At 37.0% G+C, this 24,993-nt stretch overlaps 1 long non-coding RNA gene across 1 annotated transcript in view; it reads left to right on the top strand.

Moving 5' to 3' along the window:
• The window catches only part of LOC128371592 (uncharacterized), an 82,687-nt gene that overhangs the window by 36,888 nt on the left and 20,806 nt on the right, over positions 1-24,993 (top strand). The window contains exon 2 of the long non-coding RNA XR_008322813.1: positions 7,186-7,223. This is a non-coding gene — a long non-coding RNA (uncharacterized LOC128371592). The remainder of the gene's footprint in view (positions 1-7,185; positions 7,224-24,993) is intronic.

The following is a 24,993-nucleotide window of genomic DNA, read 5'->3' as shown; positions in this document are numbered from 1 at the left end:
TTCACATTATTGATGTTAATTTATATAGTTTACTCTGTCATATGATTTATTTCATTATATTTCATCAATTTATTTGATATTTTCTATTCTGGAGATCCATTTTGTGTCATCTTCTCTCCATCAGGTAAATCTCGTCCGTCACTGGATCCAAACACAAAGTTCAATCAGTCTGTGGACCAAACAGAGGTGAGTGCAGAACAGTTCACCCTGATACATTTATGGGTGAGACACATTTGAAGTGATGGACACAGCTTTAATGCAGGTTGAACATCTTTGACATACAGGAAGTCAGAGCAAAGACCTGAGAACTGGACTGATGTGAGTCAGTCTGCTGGTCTCAGTGAGGACTCTAGCAGCAGCGTTTCTAAACTGCAGCTTTCTGATCAACATTTTAGAGACAGTTATGAGTGTCAGAAACCTTTTTGCCACCTTTCTTTTCTTTTCCTGTCCAATCAGAACAATCTCTCAGTGTGAGTGGACAGGAGAAGCAGATAAAGTGGCTTGATTACTGATGAGGTGCATCTGAGTGTCCAGGTGAACAGAGGTGGGCTGACTGGCAGAGTGGAGCAGAGTAGGGGTGAATGGAAATTTAGCAGAGTGGCAGATAATAGGAAGAGCACAAGGGTGACAGAATCAAAAAATATATATACAGAGCAATTGTCCTTTTCTAAAGTTATTACTGATACAAACAGTAACAAATTATATTTAAAAGGAGGAAAGGAGAGAGGTCAGAAAACTATGTATGACCATCCACTTAATAACCACGTCCCCTCCTCCCCTGTTCCTCCCTAACAGTGCACAGAGTTACTTGTTACTAGAAAGCAACAACAAGTGTCATCTTTTAACAAATGTTTAAATATAATATCAATTAAAATGTCCACATACATTTGAACTAAATTAGCTTTTTACATGAATGCAAATATAAACTAAAATTAAAGCTGCTAGCAGGGTTGAACGGACCCCCCCCCCCCCGCACCGCCCCATACGTGCATGACGGTGCATGCTGCAGTCGCAGGGCAGACACAGCAGGCACGTAGACTTCTTGGCACTCGGGCTCGCAATGAACATTGTGTGTTGGGGTTAACTCACACTGCCTGTGTCCACTATGTGGCGCTAGAGATCACCCCCCAATTATATGTTATGTTAAGCGCTCGGGCCCTAAATACACCAACTATTCCTTTTTACTATCTTATTAATACTTTGTAAATCTGCTGATTTATGTATTAACTTAAATTATATTACAAACTAATAAGTCCAACACACAGTTTTGTTTTTAAAACAACAACATGATAACACACAGGACCTGTTGAGTTCTACAAAAAACTTTTTGTAGTTTTATAGCAGCAAATATTTATTGTGTACTATTTTTACTTCTGCCCCTCTTACGTTTTCCTCTCATATCTTTACTCTTCTTTTGGCAGGGTGAGAAGTATCACCTGCTAATAGAAAGACTCAGTAAGGTCCGCAATGAGCTGGAGAAGATAATGAGGACCCTGCTCGAGAGTCTCAGACATACCAGAACAGGTCAGTCTCCCTCTGAACTTCCTCCCAGTGAGTAGACATGCAGCACATGTAGACTTGAGATAATGTTGCACTGAGCTGCACATTAATATGAATGATCATTTAATGTGACTGAATGTGACATTGTGACATTTTATTATAGTTTAGTATCTCTGACCTCATGCTTTAAGATTTAATGACAACATGGTGTGTGATTGTAGATTTGTCCCTGCTGTATTATTTGTTATAAATGTAATAAAACTGAACTTATAAAACAGCTATGTCTGTAACGTTACTCTGTTATTCATCAGGTTTATTTATGTCTCATCAATTTATTTGATATTTTCTATTCTGGAGATCCATTTTGTGTCTTCTTCTCTCCATCAGGTAAATCTCGTCCGTCACTGGATCCAAACACAAAGTTCAATCAGTCTGTGGACCAAACAGAGGTGAGTGCAGAACAGTTCACCCTGATACATTTATGAGTGAGACACATTTGAAGTGATGGACACAGCTTTAATGCAGGTTGAACATCTTTGACATACAGGAAGTCAGAGCAAAGATCTGAGAACTGGACTGATGTGATAGTTTATATACTATTATGGGATGTGGATGGAAACCTAGAGCACATGATCTTGACTGTTTAATAAATAATATGAATCTTGAAGTTCATCACACTAAAGGTCCTGAATCAGTTTAACAAAAAATAAAAGACAACAACATGATAACACACAGGACCTGTTGAGTTCTACAAAAACTTTTTTCTTTTTTTTCCTTTTTTTTATATCTTTACTCTTTGTTGGCAGGTTGAGAACCATCACCTGCTAATAGAGATCTCTAACATCCAAATGGAGGTGTCTCACATTGAGAGGACCCTGCTCCAGCTCCAGCTCCAGTGGCTCAGACAATCCAGAACAGGTCAGTCTCCCTCTGAACTGCCTCCCAGTGAGTAGACATGCAGCACATGTAGACTTGAGATAATGTTGCACTGAGCTGCACATTAATATGAATGATCATTTAATGTGACTGAATGTGACATTGTGACATTTTATTATAGTTTAGTATCTCTGACCTCATGCTTTAAGATTTAATGACAACATGGTGTGTGATTGTAGATTTGTCTCTGCTGTGTTATTTGTAATAAATGTAATAAAACTGAACTTATAAAACAGTTACAATGAAAAAATAAATGAAAATTCATTAAAAGTCATAAAATTTGTTTCATTATATGTCATAAACTTATTGATATTTTCTATTCTGGAGATCCATTTTGTGTCTTCTTCTCTCCATCAGGTAAATCTCATCTGTCACTGGATCCAAACACAAAGTTCAATCAGTCAATGGACCAAACAGAGGTGAGTGCAGAACAGTTCACCCTGATACATTTATGAGTGAGACACATTTGAAGTGATGGACACAGCTTTAATGCAGGTTGAACATGTTTGACATACAGGAAGTCAGAGCAAAGATCTGAGAACTGGACTGATGTGATATTAAATATTAAAAAATACATATAGTTTATATATTATTATGGGATGTGGATGGAAATCTAGAGTTCATGATCTTGACTGTTTAATAACTTGAAGTTCATCACACTGAAGGTCCTGAATCAGTTTAACAAAAAATGAATAAAAACCCAACATGATAACACACAGGACCTGTTGAGTTCTACATGAAGCTTTTTGTAGTTTTATAGCAGCAAATATTTATTGTGTACTATTTGTCCTACTGCTCCTCTTACCTTTTCCTCTCATATCTTTACTCTTCTTCTGGCAGGATGAGAACTATCACCTGCTAATAGAAAGACTCAGTAAGATCCGCAAGGAGCTGGAGGAGATAAGTTCGACCCTGTTCCAGAGTCTCAGACATACCAGAACAGGTCAGTCTCCCTCTGAACTGCCTCCCAGTGAGTAGACATGCAGCACATGTAGACTTGAGATAATGTTGCACTGAGCTGCACATTAATATGAATGATCATTTAATGTGACTGAATGTGACATTGTGACATTTTATTATAGTTTAGTATCTCTGACCTCATGCTTTAAGATTTAATGACAACATGGTGTGTGATTGTAGATTTGTCCCTGCTGTATTATTTGTTATAAATGTAATAAAACTGAACTTATAAAACAGTTACGTCTGTAACGTTACTCTATTATTCATAAGGTTTATTTATGTCTCATCAATTTATTTGTTTTTTTTTATTCTGGAGATCCATTTTGTGTCTTCTTCTCTCCATCAGGTAAATCTCGTCCGTCACTGGATCCAAACACAAAGTTCAATCAGTCTGTGGCCCAAACAGAGGTGAGTGCAGAACAGTTCACCCTGATACATTTATGGGTGAGACACATTTGAAGTGATGGACACAGCTTTAATGCAGGTTGAACATGTTTGACATACAGGAAGTCAGAGCAAAGATCTGAGAACTGGACTGATGTGATATTAAATTGTATAGTTTATATACTATTATGGGATGTGGATGGAAACCTAGATCACATGATCTTGACTGTTTAATAACTTGAAGTTCATCACACTGAAAGTCCTGAATCAGTTTAACAAAAATTAAAAAAACAACAACAACATGATAACACACAAGACCTGTTGAGTTCTACATAAACTTTTTATAGTTTTATAGCAGCAAATATTAATTGTTTACTATTTGTCCTACTGCCCCTCTTACCTTTTCCTCTCATATCTTTACTCTTCTTTTGGCAGAATGAGAAGTATCACCTGCTAACAGAAAGACTCAGTAAGATCCGCAAGGAGCTGAAGGAGATAAGGTCGACCCTGCTCCAGAGGCTCACGCATACCAGAACAGATCAGTCTCCCTCTGAACTTCCTCCCAGTGAGTAGACATGCAGCACATGTAGACTTGAGATAATGTTGCACTGAGCTGCACATTAATATGAATGATCATTTAATGTGACTGAATGTGACATTGTGACATTTTATTATAGTTTAGTATCTCTGACCTCATGCTTTAAGATTTCAATCAGGAGAGACCAGAGAATGAGGTTAAAGAATCTTCTTTTGAGGCACCTTTGGCATGGAGCAGGACTAGACTGTTTTCGTTAATTTAGAAAGAGACCCAACATTCCCCCTGAGCAAGCACTTGGAGACAGTGGCAAGGAAAACTCCCCTTTATGGGAAGAAAACTCAGGCAGAACCAGGCTCTAGGTGGGCGGCCATCTGCCTTGACTGGTTGGGGTTGAGGGTAGAGAGAAGAACAAGAGAAAGAAGGACATAAAGAAACAAAGAAAGAAAGAAAGAGGAGAGAGAGAGTGCAGACAAACTATGTCAATCTGACTGCTGGGATTGATCGGGACGATCAGGTTGAAATGATGCATTGATGCATCTGAAGACTGTGTGGTGATGGGAAGGTGGTGGGTCATGCAAAGCAGCCTCAAGAAAGCACCTGAGCAGAGACAGCTTAAATAGACAGCTGCAATATGATAGGCTGACAAAGAAGGTGTGTCACCATGCTACAGGTTAGATGTGAACAGCTGACGTCAACTGATGCTCCAGAAACAGACAGAGATGACAGAAATCAGTATGAGCTGTGAGAAGGATCAGAATGACTAAAGAATGAGAAATAAAACTATGATGTGAGCATACAAAAGATCAAAAGATGGTCTTCCTGTCTGAACTTTCACTAAGCTTCATTTAATGACAACATGGTGTGTGATTGTAGATTTGTCTCTGCTGTGTTATTTGTTATAAATGTAATAAAACTGAACTTATAAAACAGTTACAATGAAAAAAAAATATTGGTAGTGATGAGGTTTTAATAATTTAATACTTTGTTTCACATTATTGATATTAATTTATATAGTTTACTCTGTCATATGATTAATTTCATTATATTTCATCAATTTATTTTATATTTTCTATTCTGGAGATCCATTTTGTGTCTTCTTCTCTCCGTCAGGTAAATCTCGTCCGTCACTGGATCCAAACACAAAGTTCAATCAGTCTGTGGACCAAACAGAGGTGAGTGCAGAACAGTTCACCCTGATACATTTATGGGTGAGACACATTTGAAGTGATGGACACAGCTTTAATGCAGGTTGAACATCTTTGACATACAGGAAGTCAGAGCAAAGATCTGAGAACTGGACTGATGTGAGTCAGTCTGCTGGTCTCAGTGAATGCAGCCTGACACACATTATATTTCTCTCACACCATCATTACACTTCCATCTATTATGTTCAGGAGTTAAATACTGTATAGACTTTGAGTTTTTGATCACTTCATAGCACACATTTACAAATTATTTCTTTACTTTTCTAAAATTCAGGTCAACCCTGATGTTCCAAAGAGAAAACGAAGCAAGATGATACCATCAGCTGCAGAAGCTTCAGTCAGGTAATTATACCATGAAATGACAAAATATAATCTTCCCTTCTTTAATTGTGAATGAGCTCTCATTATAAATAACAATTTATTTGTAATACTTGAATTAAATGATAAATTGTGTAGCATGCAGTGGAGGACATCGACTAACATTTACTGTACTGCACTTGAGTTCAGATTTGAGGTACTTTACTTTACTTGAGTATTTTCATTTGATGCTACTTTCATCATTTAATCATCTCACCAACCCTCACATTTATCTGCTGACCCTTTGGAGGGGCCCCACCCCTAGGTTGGGAACCACTGGACTAAACTAGCTAACTGTATATAAAGCAGTGTAAACTAGCTAACTGTATATAAAGTAGTATAAACTAGCTAACTGTATATAAAGTAGTGTAAACTAGCTAACTGTATATAAAGTAGTGTAAACTAGCTAACTGTATATAAAGTAGTATAAACTAGCTAACTGTATATAAAGTAGTATAAACTAGCTAACTGTATATAAAGTAGTGTAAACTAGCTAACTGTATATAAAGTAGTGTAAACTAGCTAACTGTATATAAAGTAGTATAAACTAGCTAACTGTATATAAAGTAGTATAAACTCGCCAACTGTATATAAAGTAGTATAAACTAGCTAACTGTATATAAAGTAGTGTAAAGTAGCTAACTGTATATAAAGTAGTATAAACTAGCTAACTGTATATCAAGTAGTGTAAACTAGCTAACTGTATATAAAGTAGTATAAACTAGCTAACTGTATATAAAGTAGTGTAAACTAGCTAACTGTATATAAAGTAGTATAAACTAGCTAACTGTATATAAAGTAGTATAAACTAGCTAACTGTATTTAAAGTAATGTAAACTAGCTAACTGTATATAAAGTAGTGTAAACTAGCTAACTGTATATAAAGTAGTATAAACTAGCTAACTGTATATAAAGTAGTATAAACTAGCTAACTGTATATAAAGTAGTATAAACTAGCTCCACCTCCAGCAGCTACAACAGTAACATGCTGCTCTAACACTGATGGTTTACTATTAATAATCTAATGATGTCATATATAATAATATATCACTTTTACTGTAATACTGCATACTACATCAAGCTTATAATACTTAGGCTATGAACTTTTACTTTTTATTAGGATTTTTAATGCAAGTCTTTATTTATTTTACTTAAGTAAATGATCTGAGTACTCCTTCCTCCACTGGTAGCATAGATCATTGTATATACAATAAAGAGTTGCAGTGTTGTGGAGAGCAAAACTTCTTCTACTAAACATTTGTTATGTTGCACATCTAGTTTTCCACTTCCTGTTGGTTTCCGCAGAATCCCAAAGCAGTCTGCATCAGTAGATACCACATACAGTGAGTATCCCTAAATGTGCTGATAGCCACTTGATTGGAAGTAACTAAATACATTCACTTAAATACTGTGCTTAATGTCATTATATCTCATCAATTTATTTGATATTTTCTATTCTGGAGATCCATTTTGTGTCTTCTTCTCTCCATCAGGTAAATCTCGTCCGTCACTGGATCCAAACACAAAGTTTTATCAGTCTGTGGACCAAACAGAGGTGAGTGCAGAACAGTTCACCCTGATACATTTATGGGGGAGACACATTTGAAGTGATGGACACAGCTTTAATACAGGTTGAACATGTTTGACATACAGGAAGTCAGAGCAAAGATCTGAGAACTGGACTGATGTGAGTCAGTCTGCTGGTCTCAGTGAGGACTCTAGCAGCAACGTTTCTAAACTGCAACTTTATGATCAACATTTTAGAGACAGTTATGAGTGTCAGAAACTTTGTTGCCACCTTTCTTTTCTTTTCCTGTTCTCTAGAAAAAACACACATGGTTGTCATAGTAATGAACAGCTGAGCCTGTGCTTGATGCTGCAGTGCTGTTGTTGGTCTGAATGCAGCCTGACACACATTATATTTCTCTCACACCATCATTACACTTCCATCTATTATGTTCAGGAGTTAAATACTGTATAGACTTTGAGTGTTTGATCACTTCATACCACACATTTACAAATTATTTCTTTACTTTTCTAATATTCAGGTCAACCCTGATGTTCCAACGAATCAATTCAGTGCCATGTATCATTTTTAAGAACATTTCTCATTTTCCAGCTTCTCAAATGTGAATATGTCCTTGATTTTCTTAAAGTCTTATATGACAGTGAATTAAATATATTTGAGCTATGGGCAGAACGAGACATTTGAGGAAGTTGTCTTGGGCTCCGGGAAACATTAATCTACATTTTTCATCATTTTCTGACATTGACTAACCAACTAATCAACCAATTGAGAAAATAATCTTTAGTTGCCATTCCATTTAAATGTTTACTGATCTGATGTAATGTACTTAATTACATATGTATAAAGGATGTGTTCAATCACTTGATGGCACACAACTTCACATAATTATGTTTTGAAAACAAATTCTTTGTCTTTCTATAAATCCAGGCTCCATCCTGCTTTACACCTGAAGTGTTGCATGAACCAGGACACATTTCATACAGGTAATCTGATCATTAAATAGAAAAATATGGTTTCATCTGCTTTACTGGTTATTCTAAATACAGTAAGAACTTGTTTTTATTAAGTAGACAGATCATGTTCTATCAATCACTACTTATACAGTACATTGCATTGTGGTGATGGTTGGTGATGTATATTACTTTTAGTAAAGGATCTGAATACTTCTTCCACCACTGTCGTTCTGTGTCCTTCAGGTTCTCGTGTCCTGGTCCAGGTGTGTTTCAGTGTATGCTGACAAAGCTGATATTTAATATGCATAGGGAGGGGGAGTTGTTATACAAGACTGTTCAGTGGAATGAAAATCTTCTTCAGTTAGCTGGAAAGAGACCTGCAGGTCCGCTGTTTGACATCAAGTGTTCAGGGGAAGCTGTCTCTAAGCTGCACCTCCAACATTGTGAACAAAATCCTGGTAAGCAAGCAGAGGGTTGTGCTGTCAAAAAACCCCAGTTATCTCTTTTCTTGCATTTTGTTAAAATCTATATTATGTAGGGAGTGTCTGAAATTACATTTCTTGTGAGTGATCATAAATTTTGCTAGAAGCCATATAAATTATATCAAAAATATCAAAATCAGTTGCAATACTGTTTAGTAGTTAAAGATCTTCTTAATCAAGTTGCATTATACACCGCATGCTATTCCCTTTTAGTCCCATATGTAATTTACTGTGTGAAAGTATGGAGAAATTCCTGTAAAACTAGTACGAATCAAATTATCATACTCCACAAGGGAGCCATAACAATTGTAATTGAATTGTTTAAACTGTTGTTAAAATGACTTTCAGTTAGATCAGTTGAAATAAAATAACTTTGAGATTAAATGAATAGTTGATGGTTCTTTATTTACAGCATCACTCTGTGACGTCCTGTTTTTTACCCATTACACAACTCTTTTGAGGTTACCCGACCCCGTAAAGGAGTCTGGGATCAGGTTCAGGACATATAAGTTGTTTATTGTTTCATTTGACCTTTGAGGTCAAATAGGATGTGTTGTTAAAAATCATTGCAGACCAAAATAAATTCCTGTTTCAAAAATCAAAAACTGTTGTTAAAATGGCTTTGAGTGAGAACAGTGGAAATAAAAACTGAGATTAAATGAATGGTTGATGGTTCTGTGTTTACAGCATCACTCTCTGACGTCCTGTCTGTTGTTCACATCACTGATGATGGAATGAGCATCCTTGAACCTCTGGAGATTACAGACACTCATGTGGTTGTGGAAGTCTCTCACCTCTCAACCTGGGGTTTGGTATGGGATGTCATTAAAAGATTTGTCAGCCCAGATCCAAAACATCCAAAACCAATTCTAAGTGGCCAAGTTCTGATGTTTCATCGACCAACGTACATGAGGCAGCGCCCAAAACTCAATGTGTTTCTACTGCCAAAAAATGTGCCTGTACAGGAGGTAAAAGCTCTTTCTATAATAACTTACCACCAGTTCATAATCACTTTAAAGTTATACCTGCCATAATGACCAAAGGTATATTCAGTAATATCAGTAAGCAACACATTTCTCTCCTCTCCATACATATTATCAAAGTTTGATGTTTATTGCAACACTTCCAACAACATTTTATGATCAACTTTTTAAACTTTTGATTGTCACATTAAATGGCTAGACCATAGGTAAAGCCAGTGATAAAGGGAAAATAATCAATAAATATGTTTGTTTGTTTTTTAAGGAGTACAAATACATATATCCAAAGACAATCATGTCTTGGGGTAATATAATTGGGTTAATAAATTCACTGTCTAATGAAACTGTTCTAATAAAGGTGAAAGAACAACAACAACAACATGAAAATGCTGAATACATTGGGGTCCCTTCCTCCTGTGACCTCACTGAAGGCCAAACCTACAGTCTGCATTGTTCTGAGGCCTATAAAGTACAACCTAAGGTAAGAATGTCCAAATAAGACATCAGACATGTCTCTATTACAAGTTCAAACAATGAATGCAGTTCTAACTTTGAATGCTTACTTATCCAGCAACTATCATGAATGTAGATTCACTTCTAATAAATAACCTTGTCATTGCAATTCATTGAGACTTTGTTGTTGGTTTACAGCACGCGCGATTTGACTCAAATTACGGACCAAATTACCACAAAACTTTTGAGATTCGACTGACTCCGAGCACAGATGACGTGACTGTGACAGTCCAAGACCAAGAGAAGACACAAGTCTGGGAGTATGATGTTGAACTACCTGGTAAAGAAGGTATAGTTTTATTATTTATTAATGTTTCATTCAATCATCGGGAAACTCTAGATTGCTTTTATTCTGAGCATTCTTCTGTTGGTCTGCATTGACTCACAATTCATGTTTTTATTGTATTGCATGCTCTGTTAAAATTAACTCAATATAGTAGTAGTCATTCTGTAAATGCAGTTATCACATTACTAAACAGGAGCTGTACTTGAAGCAGCCACTAGAGGCATATTCACTGTCGGTGACTTTGCAACACTTTTCAATCGTGGAACTTTTCCTCATGCAGCATCAGCAGGTAAATATTGATGCTCACAAGTTATTGTGCCTTGAAAAATGTTACATATTTATGCCAATGAGTTTCCCCACCGCAAATGATATATAAGCAGAACAAACCATATCCTTCACAGCCTTGTGTCTTGTCATATGTTTCATATTCAGGTTCAGGTTCAAGTTCGTTATCAGCCTCATGCCCACCTCCCCTGTCAACCCCAGCCAGTCAACAGACCAGGCTCCCTCTCACAGCTGAAGGAGGTAAGCAACACTGTATTGTTAGTTAGATAAACGACAATGTTTCTGCAGAACTCTATGGATTTTATTTCAACTTCAAACTCACCAAACAAGTCTCTTCTATATTTTCTTTTTATTGTCAATAAATCTCATGTGCAGAGTCAAACTAACAATGGTCTCACCCTGCTAACAAGTATTGTGTATATCCAAAGCCTGATATATCTTATTCCTCCATTGTTGTCCAAAACTTATTTAAAACACTTCAGTGAGTCACACCACTGCACTAAGTGACATGTTCCTTCATTATGAAGAATTTGGTCATGTTATTTTGTTTAGAAATGAGTCTAATCAGGCGCGCATGTGGTCGAGTCCGATTCGAATCCTGGTCGGAGGTCCTTTGTTGCATGTCACACCCCCCTCTCTATCCCATGTTTCCTGTCTGTCAACTTCTGAATAAAGGTGTCTATGCCAAAAAAAATTCCAAAAAATAAAATAAAATAAAGAAGAAATGAGTCTAAAGACTAATAACAGTGATCAGTAAGAGTAGTTCTGTATAAGACCAACACTACTGAGCATCTGCAGGTCTGGAAATTAGACATCTCTTTGCTGCTCCAACAGCAAACCACTGTAAGGAAACGCAAAGAAGGAATTTGATGCTAAAAAGACTGTAAATGTGGCAGATATCCACTTGATATGACTAACTCAGACTACTGTAGCCTCATAAGTACATAAGTATTATGAGTTGTTGAGTAATATGAGTTGGTTATAATAGTGATTTTTTCTGCATGACCTTTCAGGTTCTGGCCTAAGGAGGGAAAATCTACAAAGGACTCAGAGTCTTCCAGGGGATGAAGAGAAGAAACTGTTGTCTGTTCGGGCCGAGTTTATTAAGCGAGTGTCTGATCCTAATCTGAAACGCATGATGGATGTACTTCTACTCCACAGGGTTATCAACAGTGGGGAAATGGATTTGATCCAGGGAATGTCTGGGGAAGACAAAGCACGAAAGCTGATTGACATGGTGCGAGAAAAGGGCGAACAGGCTTGCAAAATTCTGTTGGATACCTTCTCTGAGGTAGATCCATTTCTTTCTACAATGCTGCAGTCACAGTGTGGTGAAATCAGCGACTCATGAAAACATGCTCAGAAGCTTTGTTTTTAAAGGCTTGTTTGAAATTTTACCTCAACTCAAAAACTCAGAATCCAAAACTCAGGTATACTGCAGAAGCTAAAGGCTGTGCTACATAGACGGCACTGTCAGTCAGCCCATAACGTTTTGTCAAGTAAATGTCAATATATTGTATATTATGCATTGTATTATACTGTACATGTTTTTAAATGTGTGTTTATTTTAATTTAAGATTTGCGAGGTTGAGTGTTGTGATCCAGGAATTGCAATTCAATCAGCTACAGACAAAAACATGACAGCTCCACCTACAATTAGGAGACTTGCTGATGATACAAAGCAGGGTCAGCCCTAGGATTTTGGTGGCCCTAAACAAAATTCAACCAAACCACACACGCTGCTCATAACTGAACGAACATGAACACACACACTAGAGATGGAACATGAATAGACAACAACTCTTTGACTTTATTTGAAAACAAAAGTTTATTAAAATGTGTGAAATGGATCTATAGGTAGTGCTGGTACTGTATGTTGGGGAGTACCAGACGGAGTATGAGTGCAGTATATAGAAGGCTGTGGTTCAGCAGTTATGAGCTCTGGAGCTGCAGTCACGTCAGAGGAGGGAGGAGATAAGTCTGAAGTCTCTGACCATGTTCCCTCAGCAGCAGTCAGCTGATGAGCTAGATGCTCCTGCTGCAGTACAAGTTGCTCCAAAATATTTAAATAATGCAAAGAAAAGATTATACATTAGATTATTATTATTATTATTATTTAAATATAGGCTGGAAGACGTTACAAAGGTACATTACATGTATCTTCCAGACCTATTTTTAACCATTTTTAATGTTGCAAGAAAACATTGTGTGCTAATAAAGCTAGTCGTTATGAACTATAAATGAGGTTACAGTCCTACTGATGTTAGCTGTTAAAGCTGTTAACGTTACAGCTAAACATAATAATATGCAAGAAAATGACTGTCAGGTCATTTAATCAGATTCAATAAACAATAACAAACCTTTATACTGTGATAGTTATCTCTTCTTTGGCCGTTCAGTGGCTCTAAATGTTGAGAGCAGCTGCTGACAGAAACACACATTCTCCCTCCTGGACAGCAGAGGCTCTCCTCTCTTCTTCATTTGGACTTAAAAGAGATTTATGAAAAATTAAAACACCACAAGTATTTAAATATCACATTTATATAGTTGAATAAGTTAATCTAATGAGGCCTGTGAGTCTTAATAGTCCTTAACACCCTTACCGTAGCATTACCTACTGTATCTAGGTTACCATGGTTACACAGAGTTTGTTGCTGCTGCTGTAAAACAGTAAATAAATAGTTTGAACATCATATAACTCCCATATAGCAGAGTTTATCCATCTGTCCGATAACATCTGGACAGTCTGAAGAGCCGCATAATTCAATTATTTCTTCCGCATTGAAGTTAGCTAACCGGAAGTTAGCTTCTTAACCGGCAGAGGTACGTTCATCCAGCCAGTTCAGGTAAGAGGAAAGTTCCACAGACTGAATATAATGTGAACAGATATTTATACGGCAGTATTAGGCGTAATCGGTATTGTGTTAACTCGTTTGGAAAGGGCTTAAATGTAATGTTTTATCATTTATACGTAAAGATACCGCACTGCAGTGTGAAGAGCAGGCAAAATATAAAGTCTCACTGATCCTGAGGCTCCCCCTAGTGGCTGTGGCCCTAAACAACCGCATAGACCGTATATGCCACGGGCCGGCCCTGATGGAAAGTGACACCCACCCACATCAATTGACTGTGTACAGAGAAAACACACAATATAGCCAATAAAGGACATGTATATTTTTTTCTTAAAACAGAAAACTGTGTACATTTGCAGAATATGCATGCAAAGAAACAAATCAGTATGTTCTGAGTCTTGCCACCAGGTGGAGACATAGCCTATCAAAATGTACATAAGGAGGTTAGTTCGTTTGATTTTTTTACTAAAAGGAGTTTTATGTCAAAATCCTCATTATGTGTTAACATATTGAATACATGAAAACATGATCATGTACAGCATAGAGGGAATATATGAATATATCTGGTTTAGTTTAGTTAATTTTAGTCACGTCCATATAAATATCTATTTTTTCATATTTTCGAAGATATTTTTCTATGTATTTTAATCGCTGTAAGCTGCAAATATACTGTAAACTTCAATGTAAAAAAGGGTCTGTGTATATATCTTACATTATATAGTTATGTCTACATTTTTATGCTGATCTTTTTGTAACTCTTCTATCAGTTCTCAACACTCTTCACTGAAATCTTTCCGCACCGCACACCTCAAAACCCCAGGAACACTGACTGTGCTTTAGGACAGAGCTCATGAGGGATAAATAAAACAAATGTCTGGATTTTGTGTTCATGTGTTTTTTCTCTTTCTGTTCTGTCATGGTAGGTCATTGATCCTTCTAAGTAGATCTACTGCACTTTTTTATAGTCATAAAACAAAAAATGTAGAAGAAAATCATCGTTATATCTTCAAATACATGTTCAAAGCTGGTCCAATCCTTGAAGCAGCTACTCTGTATATCATCAGCCCACTAACTTTTGTTCAGAGCAAACACAGATTGTCTAAACAAGCAAATATTGAACTTTTCATTATTAAAAAAATGTCTCATCAAGCCCAGAGTTGCAGAACAAGTGTGCACACATCTGTAGACCAAGAAACAGTCATTTGTTTATTCCAGATCAATATTCCTCTCATCAACCTACTTTCTTCCATATCAAGAATCTGATTGTACAACTGAGCTATACATATCTTCCATTGGGTTCCTATGCCATGTTTCCCACTATAGCCAGCTTTGATGTGTATTTCTACACCCAGAATATATCTCATAGCACAGATTCACACATAGAAATATTTCTAATACATCGAACCTCCGGCAGTATTCAAACACAGGACACACACATGTCTGAAACAGTAACAGTGATTTTAACCAGTGATTCCTCCCAGAGTTTTACCAGCTGATGCAGCAAGAGCCCTAATGCATTTGATGAAATGCTGTTGCCTACCATACAAATAAACATTAAATTAATGTTAAACCAAGTCTTCATCCTAATATTTTATCATTTATGTTATGGGGACTTGCGTTTGTTATGCAAAAAAGGGAAAAGAGTCTCCACTACATGAGCAATGGACTGGTACACAGAGAGGTGATCATTCATATTAATTACTAAATGTTGGTGGTGAAATGGAGAACATTATATTGAAAAGTAGACATAAGTTCTCTGCCCCATTAACATTGTAATTATAAAGTCTTGTAATTAAATGATGAGATCTGTACTTGTAACTATGAGATACGGAACTCATAACTGGGTTTTTTTCATCTGTGCACCCTTCAAGGCTATGTGAATAATTGTTTATATTTATATGAAGTCTATGCTCGTACAATAACGTATTTTAGCTGTTTGGGTAGAAAAAACACACATGATCCAGCGTGTCTGAGCACAGCAGAGTTCACACTGTCCGAGTTGTTGACTGAGTGTAAACAAGAGAATGACACGTGAAGCAAAGAGGAAATGACAATTGATGACGTCAGAACCAGGGAGAACTGCAGAGATCAGACGGTGGTGTAAAGTAACCGGAAAAAACCTGTGTGTCCACTTTCAGGTAAGACGGTTACTGTTCGTAACTGAAATGATCTTTAAGTATATTTTGTAGATACAAGATGAAACGTGAAGGATAAACTTCGGTAAACAGCGATAGTAAGCGACAGAGAGTGAAAACAAAAATCACCAAACCAGGAAATAAACACTCACAACTTCCTTCATGTCTACATCGAAGCCAGCTGATAAACTTCAGCAAGACAGAGAACAGACGTGATGTAATCTGTAATGTTTAGACTGGCAAGAGAACTTCAAGATTTATTGTGTTGTCTGGGGATTTTCATTATAGGGGGGCGGGGGGACATAAAAATAGTCAGCGAGGGAGAGAGGGAACCGAAACTGAAACTAAACTCCAGCAGCTCCTCCCTTCAACATTTCCCCCCTTATTCGAGGATCCTTCCTTCGTGATAGGTGGAAGGCAGCTGTAGGACATGTAATAATGTAGCTTTTGGCAGAATTAATGTTTCATGTGAATTATATCAGCACTTAAGAGACAGTATCACCACAGCATTAGTTTAGATTAATGTCACTGCGGTGGTGATAAGTAACTAAGTACATTTACTCAGGAAAGTACAATTTTGAGGTATTTGTACTTTACTGTAGTATTTCCATGTGATGCTACTTTCTACATCTCAGAGGGAAATATTGTACTTTCTACTCCACTACATTTATTTGACAACTTCAGTTACTTTTCAGATGAAGATTTGACACAAATGATAATATAACAAGCTTTTCTATAAACACATTGTTAAAGATGAAGGTGAAGTTTCATATTTATTACTATTATTTCATTATAGCTTTGTCACCTTTAGGCTTCTTAAATATATAATTAGCACTATAATCATACCATCATTTCAAACATTGCTTAAATACTGAGTCCACATCTTCAAAACTCTTCATATAGTGTCAGTTTTAGTATTAGTTGACTTAACCAACACACTGCTGGACACAACAGCTAATTTTACACAGAAAATCAAATCCATTAACAGAACAACTCATGTGTCAGTCAGAGACACTGCGACAAAAACTGAGCACATTGAGATTTTTTATGGCAGTCTCGGAAGTTACATCACTTTTTTATTGTGTGTCTGTTGTTTTTTTATTGTTGATAGTGTCAGAAATGTGTATATTGTGTACATATAGTAAGACTTGTACCTCTCTATAGACCATACTATGGTGTATTCTACAGAAAAGTGTGAAAGAGGTGCAGCAGGAAAACCTTCAATGAGCTCTTTGTTTTTTAGTTTGAAAAAACACAATTTTTGATGAGAATGGAGAGCTATAATACAAATGAAATGATATGTATTTTTAAATGTGAAAGCGTGAAATTAGACTCTGTTCAGACTCCATTTAGTACAATTTGGCACATGGCAGCGCTGAGGGATGAAAACATGAAGGCTGAGACAGGACAAGTGTTACTATAGCATGATTTCACCATCAGGCTCTCTGTATGTGATACATCACAATGTTTTTAATGATAGTGTCACTAATTAAAGTCCCAGACAGACTGAAATCCAGAAGATGAGTGATTGTGGGGTTGAAGAGGAGGAGCGACCAGCTGAGTCCAGCTGTCAGCTGATGACTAAAGACTTCAGTGATGAACCTGGACCCTCACACAGAGAGTAAGAGCACACTGCATATGTTGTATACCTGCCTGGAATTACACAAGAGTATTAAATGCTGGTATTTGAATCACAAAATACTCAAAACACAGGAAGAATTAAAGCTGCACGCAGCGATGAGCAGGCCCTTGCACCCCGTCAGGCTGTGGGACAGTTGAAAGGCTTGCACAGCGGGCAAGTAGATGTCTTCAGACCTGGGCTCTTATCGAACATTGCATGAAGGGGTTAAAGAACACTTCCTGTGTCCACTATGTGGCACTAGAGAACACCCATTAATCATATGTCATGTTGTATGATGTGGAGAGCACAAAATTGAAGTGTGGACATGTTCAGGGTGGGACTCTTACTGTTTTATGGCGAATTATCAGAATTTGCTGTATCACCGTGCCCACCAGGTAAAACAGAGGTGAAAGATTTTGATAACTTTTCATCTCCAAGGTCTTAAGATGACACTCAGCAAATTTGTAGTTGGTTGGGTTAAATGTCTAGGAGAAGTTTGTAAAAGTATGCGGTGTGGAAATGGGAAAAACGGCAAAAAAAATCTTATATTAATGAAAATATTAAAACTTAAAGTGACATATTGACAGTCTAACAGTGAAAATTACAGCAGCTTTCAGCCTGGATCCACCATTAATGCTTCTTCTTCTTCCTCTCATGTTGGACATACCTAAATACTTTAATGTCACCGAGAGAAGAGTTGACAGATATGACATTTTTAATCTCTTTGTCTTTGAGAGATTAAAACATTTCTTTGTTTTGCCCCCATTTTCTCCCGTCTTCACAGTGTTCAGGACGTCTCTTGGCCAAAACATCCTGCTATCCTAAAAGACCCTCAGATGGACCGTACCACAGAAGTTAAAGCAGATGTTTCTAAGTCAGCCAACAGTAGAGTAAGTTTCTCTCTCTTTTATTTGATCACATTACTCAGAGGAGGAAGAAATGCTGTGAACTTTGTCATTTTGTCACTGTGTTGGACCAAACTGTCACTCAATCAGTCATAGGTCAGTCTCAAACATTAATAGTTTTATAGTTTATATGCTATTGTGGGATGTAGCAGCAATGAATGAATGAGTTAATTAATTAATTGACTTTATTGTCCACCTTAGTGGAAACTTAGAGCACATGATTTTGACTGTTTAATAACTTGGAGTTCATCACACTGAAGGTCCTGAATCAGTTTAGTGTCAATTTAACAATTTGTTTTTAAAACAACAACATGATAACACACAGGACCTGTTGAGTTCTACATACAACCTTTTGTAGTTTTATAGCAGCAGATATTTATTGTGTACTATTTGTCCTACTGCCCCTCTTACGTTTTCCTCTCATATCTTTACTCTTCCTTTGGCAGGATGAGAACTATCACCTGCTAACAGAAAGACTCAGTAAGATCTACAAGGAGCTGGAGGAGATTGAGTGGACCCTGTTCCAGAGGCGCAGACAAACCAGCATAGATCAGTCTCCCTCTGAACTGCCTCCCAGTGAGTAGACATGCAGCACATGTAGACTTGAGATAATGTTGCACTGAGCTGCACATTAATATGAATGATCATTTAATGTGACTGAATGTGACATTGTGACATTTTATTATAGTTTAGTATCTCTGACCTCATGCTTTAAGATTTAATGACAACATGGTGTGTGATTGTAGATTTGTCTCTGCTGTGTTATTTGTTATAAATGTAATAAAACTGAATTTATGAAACAGTTACAATGAAAAAAGAAAGGAAGAAAGAATATTGGTAGTGATGATCAGGTTTTAATGAATTATTATATTTTTTCACATTTAAAGGTTAATTTATATATTTTACTCTGTTAGTCATACGATATATTTAATTATATATCATAAACTTATTGATATTTTCTATTCTGGAGATCAATTTTGTGTCTTCTTCTCTCCATCCTTTGCTGCATTCAATCATGAACCTTGATCAATCTGTGGACCAAACAGAGGTGAGTGCAGAACAGTTCACCCTGATACATTTATGAGTGAGACACATTTGAAGTGATGGACACAGCTTTAATGCAGGTTGAACATCTTTGACATACAGGAAGTCAGAGCAAAGATCTGAGAACTGGACTGATGTGATATTAAACATTAAATTATATAGTTTATATAATATTATACAATGTGGATGGAAATCTAGAGCACATGCTCTTGACTGTTTAATAACTTGAAGTTCATCACACTGAAGGTCCTGAATCAGTTTAACAAAAAATAAAAAAACAACAACATGATAACACACAGGACCTGTTGAGTTCTACATGAAGCTTTTTGTAGTTTTATAGCAGCAAATATTTATTGTGTACTATTTGTCCTACTGCCCCTCTTACCCTTTATATCTTTACGCTTTTTTGGCAGTTACCTAACCATCACCTGCTAACAGAGATCTCTAACATCCAAATGGAGGTGTATATAATTAAAAGGACCCTGGAGGAGATAAGGTCGACCCAGCTCCAGAGGCGCAGACCTACCAGCATAGATCAGTCTCCCTCTGAACTTCCTCCCAGTGAGTAGACATGCAGCACATGTAGACTTGAGATAATGTTGCACTGAGCTGCACATTAATATGAATGATCATTTAATGTGACTGAATGTGACATTGTGACATTTTATTATAGTTTAGTATCTCTGACCTCATGCTTTAAGATTTAATGACAACATGGTGTGTGATTGTAGATTTGTCTCTGCTGTATTATTTGTTATAAATGTAATAAAACTGAACTTATAAAACAGTTACAATGAAAAAAGAAATGAAAATTCATTAAAAGTCATAAGATTTATTTCATTATATTTCATCAATTTATTTGATATTTTCTATTCTGGAGATCCATTTTGTGTCTTCTTCTCTCCGTCAGGTAAATCTCGTCCGTCACTGGATCCAAACTCAAAGTTCAATCAGTCTGTGGCCCAATCAGAGGTGAGTGCAGAACAGTTCACCCTGATACATTTATGAGTGAGACACATTTGAAGTGATGGACACAGCTTTAATGCAGGTTGAACATGTTTGACATACAGGAAGTCAGAGCAAAGATCTGAGAACTGGACTGATGTGACATTAAGGACCCATCTTGTGGTCGGCACACAGCAGATGGCGGACGTGACGCATTTGTGTCTTTGTTAGTTTTAGACCAACGTAGTTGTTATTTTCTTGCTCTGCACACACTTTGTCTAAATATCAGATGCACTTTCACCGGTGTGTGTGCGCCCATAGGCGTGTTGGTCTCAAAATGAGGTGTGATCAGGTGTGTTGGTGGCACGTTGCTATTTTGAGGCAGAGGAAAGCGACAAAGAAAAAAACGGTCTGAAGTCAGTGGCGCATATTTCACTGTTATTTTAAGGGCACATTATCAAGATTTTAATAAGCGGGTCACAATGAATGTACACTCTGCCTGTTACACACACTGACAGGCAGCGACACAGAAACATACAAACAAATAGAAATAAAAGTATGACATCAACATTTTAGAAATGACATCATAATATTTATCAGATTGAATTAATTGTAAAAATAACAGATTAAATGAGAATAAGCCTTCCACTAGTGTGTATGTTTGTTTGTGGGGAGATCAGCACCTTGGAGAGAGCCGCTGTGAACAGTCCTAACAACTGTATGAAGGGTTAACATGATTAAAACAGTCTTTGAACAATATTTAACACATATTCTTGAGATGACATCAATCAGGTTTACATACTTTAAGCACTTAAAACCCTGCTGAGTTTATATGTTTCTACATGACTGAACAAAATTCAAAGAGAACTAAAACTGTAATTAAGAGATAAACTAAAACAAAGCGCCATGACGTCTGTGTGGCCGATGAACTGACGGGAGGAGACACGAAAATATGCAACACAGAGTGAGTTGTTGGTGTTTTTGTGAAGAATGGGTCTCAGATCTACGTCTGCTTCTGGAGGAAAGACGAGACGCTCTGCTGCCACTTAGTGATTTTATCAACAAGAAAAGCATCTGAACACCTGTGGTTAAAACATCTGTATTCATCTGTTAATGAATGAGGATGATTCTTACAGAGACTCATATCCACAGCTGTTTATACTGTAGGACTGATATGTTGATAATCTGCAGCCTCTGAGATGCTGCACAGAGCACAGTGCTGTTACACACAGCTGATCACTGTTTATTAAATCAGCTGATGACACCAGGCTGCTGCAGTATAACCACACACACCTCTACACTCATCACACTGGTCAGTTATAACTTTCTTTTCAGCAACAGTAACTCATGTTTTATTCTTGAAACACATTGCTTGATAAATGCACCGTTATAATAGCAATCTGCCAAAGTGACAGCGCTCCTGGATTTTAAAGGGAAAGGGAGATGACTCTTTGGTTTACCGCATGTTACACCCAGAACACACCTGTGATTAATTCCAACCCTTTTGGACCATGAGCCTGGTGCATTGACCATTAAAATAGCAAAAGTGGATTTGGACACGGCCATAAGACATTTTGGTCACGTGCTTCATGCCATGCGCTATAGATCGTTAAAATGGGCCATTTATGTTTCAAATATATATAGTTTATATGCTATTATAGGATGTGGCTGGAAACCATAGTACATGATCTTGACTGTTTAATAACTTGAAGTTCATCACACTGAATGTCCTGAATCAGTTTTACAAAAACAACCCAACATGATAACACACAGGACCTGTTGAGTTCTACAACAACTTTTTGTAGTTTTATAGCAGCAAATATTTATTGTGTACTATTTGTCCTACTGCTCCTCTTACCTTTTCCTCTCTTATCTTTGCTCTTCTTTTGGCAGGATGAGAAGTATCACCTGCTAAAAGAAAGACTCAGTAAGATCCTCAATGAGCTGGAGGAGATAATGAGGACCCTGGTCCAGAGGCTCAGACAGACCAGAACAGGTCAGTTTCCCTCTGAACGGTCTCCCAGTGAGTAGACATGCAGCACATGTAGACTTGAGATAATGTTGCACTGAGCTGCACATTAATATGAATGATCATTTAATGTGACTGAATGTGACATTGTGACATTTTATGATAGTTTAGTATCTCTGACCTCATGCTTTAAGATTTAATGACAACATGGTGTGTGATTGTAGATTTGTCTCTGCTGTATTATTTGTTATAAATGTAATAAAACTGAACTTATAAAACAGTTACAATGAAAAAAGAAATGAAGAAAGAATATTGGTAGTGATGATCAGGTTTTAATGAATTATTATATTTTTTCACATTTAAAGGTTAAGTTATATATTTTACTCTGTTAGTCATACGATATATTTCATTATATTTCATCAATTTATTTGATATTTTATATTCTGGAGATCCATTTTGTGTCTTCTTCTCTCCATCAGGTAAATCTCGTCAGTCACTGGATCCAAACACAAAGTTCAATCAGTCTGTGGACCAATCAGAGGTGAGTGCAGAACAGTTCACCCTGATACATTTATGGGTGAGACACATTTGAAGTGATGGACACAGCTTTAATGCAGGTTGAACATGTTTGACATACAGGAAGTCAGAGCAAAGACCTGAGAACTGGACTTATGTGACATTAAATTGTATAGTTTATATACTATTATGGGATGAAGATGGAAATCTAGAGTACATGATTTTGACTGTTTAATAACTTGAAGTTCATCACACTGAAGGTCCTGAATCAGTTTAACAAAAAATAAAAAAACCCAACATGATAACACACAGGACCTGTTGAGTTCTACAAAAACTTTTTGTAGTTTTATAGCAGCAAATATTTATTGTGTACTATTTGTCCTACTGCCCCTCTTACGTTTTCCTCTCATATCTTTACTCTTCTTTTGGCAGGATGAGAACTATCACCTGCTAACAGAAAGACTCAGTGAGATCTACAAGGAGCTGAAGGAGATTGAGAGGACCCTGCTCCAGAGGCGCAGACAAACCATCACATATCAGTTTCCCTCTGAACTGTCTCCCAGTGAGTAGACATGCAGCACATGTAGACTTGAGATAATGTTGCACTGAGCTGCACATTAATATGAATGATCATTTAATGTGACTGAATGTGACATTGTGACATTTTATTATTGTTTAGTATCTCTGACCTCATGCTTTAACATTTCAATCAGTTTACTTTACAGATGATATTAATGATTAGGTATTGTCAAAAGTCTTTGGTGCTTGGACTCTGCAGGGGGAATTTTAATCAAAGGAAGTCAGTCCTGAGCAGCAGCAAGATAGACCCCCCCCCCCCCCCCAACATTCTCCCATGAGCAAGCACTTGGCGACACTGGCAAGGTAAACTCCTCTTTGTGGGAAGAAAACTCAGGCAGAACCAGGCTCTAGGTGGGCAGCCATCTGCCTCGACTGGTTGAGGTTGAGGGGAGAGAGAAGGACAAGAGAGAGGGGAGAAAGAAAGAAAGAAAGAAAGAAAGAAAGAAAGAGGAGAGAGAGAGTGCAGACAAACTATGTCAATCTGACTCTGCTGGGATTTATCGGGCAGATCAGGTTGAAATGATGCATTGATGCATCTGAAGACTGGGTGGTGATGGGAAGGTGGTGGGTCATGCAAAGCAGCCTCAAGAAAGCACCTGAGCAGAGACAGCTTAAAAAGACAGCTGCAATATGATAGGCTGACAAAGAAGGTGTGTCACCATGCTACAGGTTAGATGTGAACAGCTGACGTCAACTGATGCTCCAGAAACAACAGAAAGGAAATGATGAGCTTTGACAGAGATCAGTATGAGCTGTGAGAAGGATCAGAATAACTAAAGAATGAGAAATAAAACTATGACGTGAGCATACAAAAGATCAAAAGATGGTCTTCCTGTCTGAACTTTCACTAAACTTCATTTAATGACAACATGGTGTGTGATTGTAGATTTGTCTCTGCTGTATTATTTGTTATAAATGTAATAAAACTGAACTTATAAAACAGTTACAATGAAAAAAGAAATTAAAATTCATTAAAAGTCATAAGATTTATTTCATTATATTTCATCAATTTATTTGATATTTTCTATTCTGGAGATCCATTTTTTGTCTTCTTCTCTCCATCAGGTTACGATCCTGATTATCTGTTTCCATACACACCATCCATTTATCAATCTGCAGACCAAACAGAGGTGAGTGCAGAACAGTTCACCCTGATACATTTATGAGTGAGACACATTTGAAGTGATGGACACTGGCGCTAGAGATCACCCACCAATTATATGTTATGTTAAGCACTCGGGCCCTAAATACACCAACTATTCCTTTTTACTATCTTATTAATACTTTTTAATCAGTTGTGTTATGTACAAACTTTAATTATTACATACTAATAAGTCCAACACCAATAAATTGCATTTAGACTCCTGGAGTACATTATCTTGACTGTTTAACAACAATTAAAAAACCCAACATGATAACACACAGGACCTGTTGAGTTCTACATGAAGCTTTTTGTAGTTTTATAGCAGCAAATATTTATTGTGTACTATTTGTCCTACTGCCCCTCTTACCTTTTCCTC

The sequence above is a fragment of the Scomber japonicus genome, chromosome 2 (assembly GCF_027409825.1).
Source record: "Scomber japonicus isolate fScoJap1 chromosome 2, fScoJap1.pri, whole genome shotgun sequence".
Classification (NCBI taxonomy): domain Eukaryota; kingdom Metazoa; phylum Chordata; class Actinopteri; order Scombriformes; family Scombridae; genus Scomber; species Scomber japonicus.
This window is presented reverse-complemented; position numbering and strand designations above follow the sequence as displayed.